Genomic DNA, 8,800 nt, shown 5'->3' on the forward strand with positions numbered 1-8,800 from the left:
AAATGGAGAACTTTCACGCCAAAAAATGGGGAACTTTCAAGCCAAAAAAAGGGAACTTTCACACCAAAAAAAGGGAACTTTCACACCAAAAAAGGGAACTTTCACACCAAAAAATGGGGAACTTTCACACTAAAAAAGGGGGAACTTTCACGACAAAATACAGGGAACTTTTACGCCCAAAATGGAGAACTTTCATGCCAAAAAAAGGGAATTTTCACACCAAAAAATGGGGAACTTTCTTGCCAAAACAGGGGGAATTTTCACGCCAAAAAAGAGGCAACTTTCACACTAAAAAGGGGGAACTTTCACGCCAAAAAACGGGGAACTTTTGCGCCCAAAATGGGGAACTTTCACGCCAAAAAATAGGTAACTTTCACGCCAAAAAAAGGGAACTTTCACACCAAAAAATGGGGCACTTTCTCGCCAAAAAAGGCAACTTTCACACTAAAAAAAAGAGGGAACTTTCACAACAAAATACAGGGAACTTTTACGCCCAAAATGGAGAACTTTCACGCCAAAAAATGGGGAACTTTCAAGCCAAAAAAAGGGAACTTTCACCAAAAAAAGGGAACTTTCACACCAAAAAAAGGGAACTTTCACACCAAAAAATGGGGAACTTTCACACTAAAAAAGGGGGAACTTTCACGACAAAATACAGGGAACTTTTACGCCCAAAATGGAGAACTTTCACGCCAAAAAAAGGGAATTTTCACACCAAAAATGGGGAACTTTCTTGCCAAAACAGGGGGAATTTTCACACCAAAAAAGAGGCAACTTTCACACTAAAAAGGGGGAACTTTCACGCCAAAAAACGGGGAACTTTTGCGCCCAAAATGGGGAACTTTCACGCCAAAAAATAGGTAACTTTCACGCCAAAAAAAGGGAACTTTCACACCAAAAAATGGGGCACTTTCTCGCCAAAAAAGGCAACTTTCACACTAAAAAAAAGAGGGAACTTTCACAACAAAATACAGGGAACTTTTACGCCCAAAATGGAGAACTTTCACGCCAAAAAATGGGGAACTTTCAAGCCAAAAAAAGGGAACTTTCACACCAAAAAAAGGGAACTTTCACACCAAAAAAAGGGAACTTTCACACCAAAAAATGGGGAACTTTCACACTAAAAAAGGGGGAACTTTCACGACAAAATACAGGGAACTTTTACGCCCAAAATGGAGAACTTTCACGCCAAAAAAAGGGAATTTTCACACACAAAAATGGGGAACTTTCTTGCCAAAACAGGGGGAATTTTCACGCCAAAAAAGAGGCAACTTTCACACTAAAAAGGGGGAACTTTCACGCCAAAAAACGGGGAACTTTTGCGCCCAAAATGGGGAACTTTCACGCCAAAAAATAGGTAACTTTCACGCCAAAAAAAGGGAACTTTCACACCAAAAAATGGGGCACTTTCTCGCCAAAAAAGGCAACTTTCACACTAAAAAAAAGAGGGAACTTTCACAACAAAATACAGGGAACTTTTACGCCCAAAATGGAGAACTTTCACGCCAAAAAAAGGGAACTTTCACACCAAAAAAAGGGAACTTTCACACCAAAAAAAGGGAACTTTCACACCAAAAAAAAGGGAACTTTCCCACCAAAAAATGGGGAACTTTCACACTAAAAAGGGGGGAACTTTCACGACAAAATACAGGGAACTTTTACGCCCAAAATGGAGAACTTTCACGCCAAAAAAAGGGAATTTTCACACCAAAAATGGGGAACTTTCTTGCCAAAACAGGGGGAATTTTCACGCCAAAAAAGAGGCAACTTTCACACTAAAAAGGGGGAACTTTCACGCCAAAAAAACGGGGAACTTTTGCGCCCAAAATGGGGAACTTTCACGCCAAAAAATAGGTAACTTTCACACCAAAAAAAGGTAACTTTCACACTAAAAAATGGGGCACTTTCTCGCCAAAAAAGGCAACTTTCACACTAAAAAAAAGAGGGAACTTTCACAACAAAATACAGGGAACTTTTACGCCCAAAATGGAGAAATTTCACGCCAAAAAATGGGGAACTTTCAAGCCAAAAAAAGGGAACTTTCACACCAAAAAAAGGGAACTTTCACACCAAAAAAAGGGAACTTTCACACCAAAAAATGGGGAACTTTCACACTAAAAAAGGGGGAACTTTCACGACAAAATACAGGGAACTTTTACGCCCAAAATGGAGAACTTTCACGCCAGAAAAAGGGAATTTTCACACCAAAAATGGGGAACTTTCTTGCCAAAACAGGGGGAATTTTCACGCCAAAAAAGAGGCAACTTTCACACTAAAAAGGGGGAACTTTCACGCCAAAAAACGGGGAACTTTTGCACCCAAAATGGGGAACTTTCACACCAAAAAATAGGTAACTTTCACGCCAAAAAAAGGGAACTTTCACACCAAAAAATGGGGCACTTTCTCGCCAAAAAAGGCAACTTTCACACTAAAAAAAAGAGGGAACTTTCACAACAAAATACAGGGAACTTTTACGCCCAAAATGGAGAACTTTCACGCCAAAAAATGGGGAACTTTCAAGCCAAAAAAAGGGAACTTTCACACCAAAAAAAGGGAACTTTCACACCAAAAAAAGGGAACTTTCACACCAAAAAATGGGGAACTTTCACACTAAAAAAGGGGGAACTTTCACGACAAAATACAGGGAACTTTTACGCCCAAAATGGAGAACTTTCATGCCAAAAAAAGGGAATTTTCACACCAAAAATGGGGAACTTTCTTGCCAAAACAGGGGGAATTTTCACGCCAAAAAAGAGGCAACTTTCACACTAAAAAGGGGGAACTTTCACGCCAAAAAACGGGGAACTTTTGCGCCCAAAATGGGGAACTTTCACGCCAAAAAATAGGTAACTTTCACGCCAAAAAAAGGGAACTTTCACACCAAAAAATGGGGCACTTTCTCGCCAAAAAAGGCAACTTTCACACTAAAAAAAAGAGGGAACTTTCACAACAAAATACAGGGAACTTTTACGCCCAAAATGGAGAACTTTCACGCCAAAAAATGGGGAACTTTCAAGCCAAAAAAAGGGAACTTTCACACCAAAAAAAGGGAACTTTCACACCAAAAAAAGGGAACTTTCACACCAAAAAATGGGGAACTTTCACACTAAAAAAGGGGGAACTTTCACGACAAAATACAGGGAACTTTTACGCCCAAAATGGAGAACTTTCACGCCAAAAAAAGGGAATTTTCACACCAAAAATGGGGAACTTTCTTGCCAAAACAGGGGGAATTTTCACACCAAAAAAGAGGCAACTTTCACACTAAAAAGGGGGAACTTTCACGCCAAAAAACGGGGAACTTTTGCGCCCAAAATGGGGAACTTTCACGCCAAAAAATAGGTAACTTTCACGCCAAAAAAAGGGAACTTTCACACCAAAAAATGGGGCACTTTCTCGCCAAAAAAGGCAACTTTCACACTAAAAAAAAGAGGGAACTTTCACAACAAAATACAGGGAACTTTTACGCCCAAAATGGAGAACTTTCACGCCAAAAAATGGGGAACTTTCAAGCCAAAAAAAGGGAACTTTCACACCAAAAAAAGGGAACTTTCACACCAAAAAAAGGGAACTTTCACACCAAAAAATGGGGAACTTTCACACTAAAAAAGGGGGAACTTTCACGACAAAATACAGGGAACTTTTACGCCCAAAATGGAGAACTTTCACGCCAAAAAAAGGGAATTTTCACACCAAAAATGGGGAACTTTCTTGCCAAAACAGGGGGAATTTTCACGCCAAAAAAGAGGCAACTTTCACACTAAAAAGGGGGAACTTTCACGCCAAAAAACGGGGAACTTTTGCGCCCAAAATGGGGAACTTTCACGCCAAAAAATAGGTAACTTTCACGCCAAAAAAAGGGAACTTTCACACCAAAAAATGGGGCACTTTCTCGCCAAAAAAGGCAACTTTCACACTAAAAAAAAGAGGGAACTTTCACAACAAAATACAGGGAACTTTTACGCCCAAAATGGAGAACTTTCACGCCAAAAAAAGGGAACTTTCACACCAAAAAAAGGGAACTTTCACACCAAAAAAAGGGAACTTTCACACCAAAAAAAAGGGAACTTTCCCACCAAAAAATGGGGAACTTTCACACTAAAAAGGGGGGAACTTTCACGACAAAATACAGGGAACTTTTACGCCCAAAATGGAGAACTTTCACGCCAAAAAAAGGGAATTTTCACACCAAAAATGGGGAACTTTCTTGCCAAAACAGGGGGAATTTTCACGCCAAAAAAAGAGGCAACTTTCACACTAAAAAGGGGGAACTTTCACGCCAAAAAACGGGGAACTTTTGCGCCCAAAATGGGGAACTTTCACGCCAAAAAATAGGTAACTTTCACGCCAAAAAAAGGGAACTTTCACACCAAAAAATGGGGCACTTTCTCGCCAAAAAAGGCAACTTTCACACTAAAAAAAAGAGGGAACTTTCACAACAAAATACAGGGAACTTTTACGCCCAAAATGGAGAACTTTCATGCCAAAAAATGGGGAACTTTCAAGCCAAAAAAAGGGAACTTTCACACCAAAAAAAGGGAACTTTCACACCAAAAAAAGGGAACTTTCACACCAAAAAAAGGGAACTTTCACACCAAAAAATGGGGAACTTTCACACTAAAAAAGGGGGAACTTTCACGACAAAATACAGGGAACTTTTACGCCCAAAATGGAGAACTTTCACGCCAAAAAATAGGTAACTTTCACACCAAAAAAAGGGAACTTTCACACCAAAAAATGGGGCACTTTCTCGCCAAAAAAGGCAACTTTCACACTAAAAAAAAGAGGGAACTTTCACAACAAAATACAGGGAACTTTTACGCCCAAAATGGAGAACTTTCACGCCAAAAAAAGGGAACTTTCACACCAAAAAAAGGGAACTTTCACACCAAAAAAAGGGAACTTTCACACCAAAAAAGGGAACTTTCCCACCAAAAATGGGGAACTTTCTTGCCAAAACAGGGGGAATTTTCACGCCAAAAAAGAGGCAACTTTCACACTAAAAAGGGGGAACTTTCACGCCAAAAAACGGGGAACTTTTGCGCCCAAAATGGGGAACTTTCACGCCAAAAAATAGGTAACTTTCACACCAAAAAAAGGGAACTTTCACACCAAAAAATGGGGCACTTTCTCGCCAAAAAAGGCAACTTTCACACTAAAAAAAAGAGGGAACTTTCACAACAAAATACAGGGAACTTTTACGCCCAAAATGGAGAACTTTCACGCCAAAAAAAGGGAACTTTCACACCAAAAAAAGGGAACTTTCACACCAAAAAAAGGGAACTTTCACACCAAAAAAAGGGAACTTTCCCACCAAAAACTGGGGAACTTTCTTGCCAAAAAAGGCAACTTTCACTGTTCGGGAGCCTGTAAAGGACTGTATATTTACTTTAGGGGGATGCTCTAATTTTCACTATTTACCAAATAAAGATAGTCTAGGAGAGAGTGAGAGGACACCACTTATATAGTTAACCAATTTACTATACAATATAACATACAATAATCTGACAATAATGAACACATTGATTACACTCATACACTCATCAGCACTCACACGCTACCCCCCCCTAATAGAACCTCCCGCACTAAACCAATTACACAACACACACACACAGTCCAACCTGGGCCCCTTTGCTGGGCCAGAAGATAGTCTGTTGTGGTCCTGCTGTATCGTTGGTGCACGTAGAGGTGGAGTGGGGTGAGTTGCAAATGCTGGAAACCAAAGGGGCGTTGGAGAGGGGGGACACCTCCCGTTGTAGAGCTGTCCACTTCCCTCGCAGCAAGGTAGCCACGATAGCACACAACTAAACTCTACACTCGCTCTCCAAACAATAAATAGTCCCAGGGGAGAGTGTCTCTTAACTGAACTTAGTCCAAACGTGACTGAACCTGGCGTTCGTGAAGTCACTGGGCAGCACGCAAACACAGGTGCGAGCTGCGGTGAGCTAACTAGCGGTTAGCAATGCGCTTCACCTCCTACTGGCAACCTGAAGCGCCCAAAACGTCTTTAAACTTAAACTAGTGCACTGGCACTTAACTGTCACTTATAACAAACTTAAATACAACACTTAGAGTACTAGTTACTTATCTGATCTGCAACTGTGGTGAACTCTATCTCCGGGTAGTATTACCGACGCTCCGCCGCCTGTCAAATGCCGGAGCTCTTTTAAACACTTTTTTTACCTGCCGGCGGAAACGGAAGGGCCCGTAACCATGGCAACCGTAACCGTGGCAACGGTTAAACAACTACAAATACATTTCACCTTCCCAAACAACACATACGAAATGGAAATAAATAATAATAATTAATCCCTTAACAGAAATGATTTATCTATAGAACTAAAATGGACAATTTATACAAATATGAAAACCTTCAGAACATTCACACTAAAAAAGGGGGAACTTTCACGACAAAATACAGGGAACTTTTACACCCAAAATGGAGAACTTTCACGCCATAAAAAGGGAATTTTCACACCAAAAATGGGGAACTTTCTTGCCAAAAACAAGACTCCAAAAACATCATAAGACTGTAAAGACCCTCTCCATTAAAGAAGAGGATGTACGCCGGCAGTTCTTGAAGCTGAATACGAGGAAGGCCCCCGGGCCGGATGGTGTCTCCCCCTCCACTCTCAGACACTGTGCGGACCAGCTGGCTCCTGTCTTCACTGACATTTTTAACACCTCTCTGGAGCTATGCCGCGTGCCGTCCTGCTTTAAGACCTCTACCATTGTCCCTGTCCCCAAGAAAGCACGGATCACAGGACTAAATGACTACAGGCCGGTCGCGCTGACGTCTGTGGTCATGAAGTCCTTTGAGCACTTGGTCCTGCCCCACCTCAAGGACATCACCGCCCCCCTCCTGGACCCACTGCAGTTCGCCTACAGAGCCAACAGGTCTGTGGATGATGCAGTGAACCTGGCCCTCCACTTCATCCTGGAGCATCTGGACTCCCCAGGAACCTATGCTAGGATCCTGTTTGTGGACTTCAGCTCTACCTTCAACACCATCCTCCCTGGACTGCTACGAGACAAGCTCTACCAGCTCAGCGTGCCCGACTCCCTCTGCAGTTGGATTAATGACTTCCTGACAGACCGAAGACAGCACATACGGCTGGGGAAGATTGTCTCGGACAGTCGAACCACAAACACTGGTACTCCTCAGGGCTGTGTACTCTCCCCCTGGCTCTTCTCCCTGTATACAAACTGCTGCACCTCCAGTCACCAATCCGTAAAACTGCTCAAGTTTGCGGATGACACCACCCTCATCGGGCTCATCTCGAATGGCGATGAGTCCGCCTACAGGAGAGAGGTGGACCGGCTGACGTCCTGGTGCAGCCTCAACAACCTGGAGCTGAACGCCCAGAAAACAGTGGAGATGATCATGTACTTCAGGAAAGTCACAGCCCCACCATCCCCCCTCACCCTGATTGACTCTCCCACCCCCGTCCCCATTGTGGACTCCTTCCGTTTTTGGGCACCACCATCACCCAGGACCTCAAGTGGGAGCTGACCATCAGCTCCCTCATCAAGAAGACCCAGCAGAGGATGTACTTCCTGCAACAGCTGAGGAAACTTAAGGTGCCGACCGAGATACTGGTGCAGTTTTACTCAGTTTTACCCCGGCGCCACAGTCCAGGATAAGAATAGACTGCAGCGCATCGTATGTGCTGCTGAGAAGGTGATTGGCTGCAAGCTCCCATCCCTCCAGGACTTGTTCTCCTCCAGGACCAGGAGGCGTGTGGGTCGGATCACAGCTGACTCTTCTCACCCTGGACACACGCTATTCTCCCCTCTCCCCTCAGGCAGGAGATTACGCTCCATCCAGACCCACACCTCCCGCACCCTGAACAGTTTTTGCCCCTCGGCCATCAGGCAAATGAACAACTCCTAACAGCAGCTCCTTGAATTCCTTGAATCCCTTCCAAGTCTATCTGATAGCTCAGTCACAGCTCTTTTTTATACCAAATATGTGTTATATGTTTTTATGTCGCACGTTTGCACCAAGAAAAATTCCTAGTTTGTGAACCTGTTCTCAAACAATGGCAATAAAACTATTCTGATTCAAAACAGGGGGAATTTTCACGCCAAAAAAGAGGCAACTTTCACATCAAAAAAAGGGAAATTTCACACTAAAAAAGGGGGAACTTTCACGCCAAAAAACGGGGAACTTTTGCGCCCAAAATGGGGAACTTTCACGCCAAAAAATAGGGAACTTTCACGCCAAAAAAAGGGAACTTTCACACCCAAAAAATGGGGCACTTTCTCGCCAAAAAAGGCAAGTTTCACACTAAAAAAAAGAGGGAACTTTCACAACAAAATACAGGGAACTTTTACGCCAAAATGGAGAACTTTCACGCCAAAAAATGGGGAACTTTCACGCCAAAAAAAGGGAATTTTTACACCAAAAATGGGGAACTTTCTTGCCAAAACCGGAAGAATTTTCAAGCCAAAAAAGGGGCAACTTTCACGGCAAAAAAGGGGAACTTTCACACCAAAAAATTGGGAACTTTCTCGCCAAAAAACGGGGAACTTTCACATAAAAAAAAAACGAGGAACTTTTACGACCAAAAAGGGGAACTTTCACGCCAAAAAAGGGAACTTTCACATCAAAAATGGGTAACTTTCTCACCAAAAAACGGGAACTTTCTCGCCAATAAAGGGGGAACTTTTACGCCCAAAAATGGGGACTATTACGCCCAAAAATGGGAAACTTTCACGCCAAAAAAAGGGAACTTTCACACCAAAAATGGGGAACTTTCCCACCAAAAAAGGGGAACCTTTCACACCAAAAAGGGGA

The sequence above is a fragment of the Entelurus aequoreus genome, linkage group LG18 (genome assembly GCF_033978785.1).
Source record: "Entelurus aequoreus isolate RoL-2023_Sb linkage group LG18, RoL_Eaeq_v1.1, whole genome shotgun sequence".
Taxonomy (NCBI): Eukaryota; Metazoa; Chordata; class Actinopteri; order Syngnathiformes; family Syngnathidae; genus Entelurus; species Entelurus aequoreus.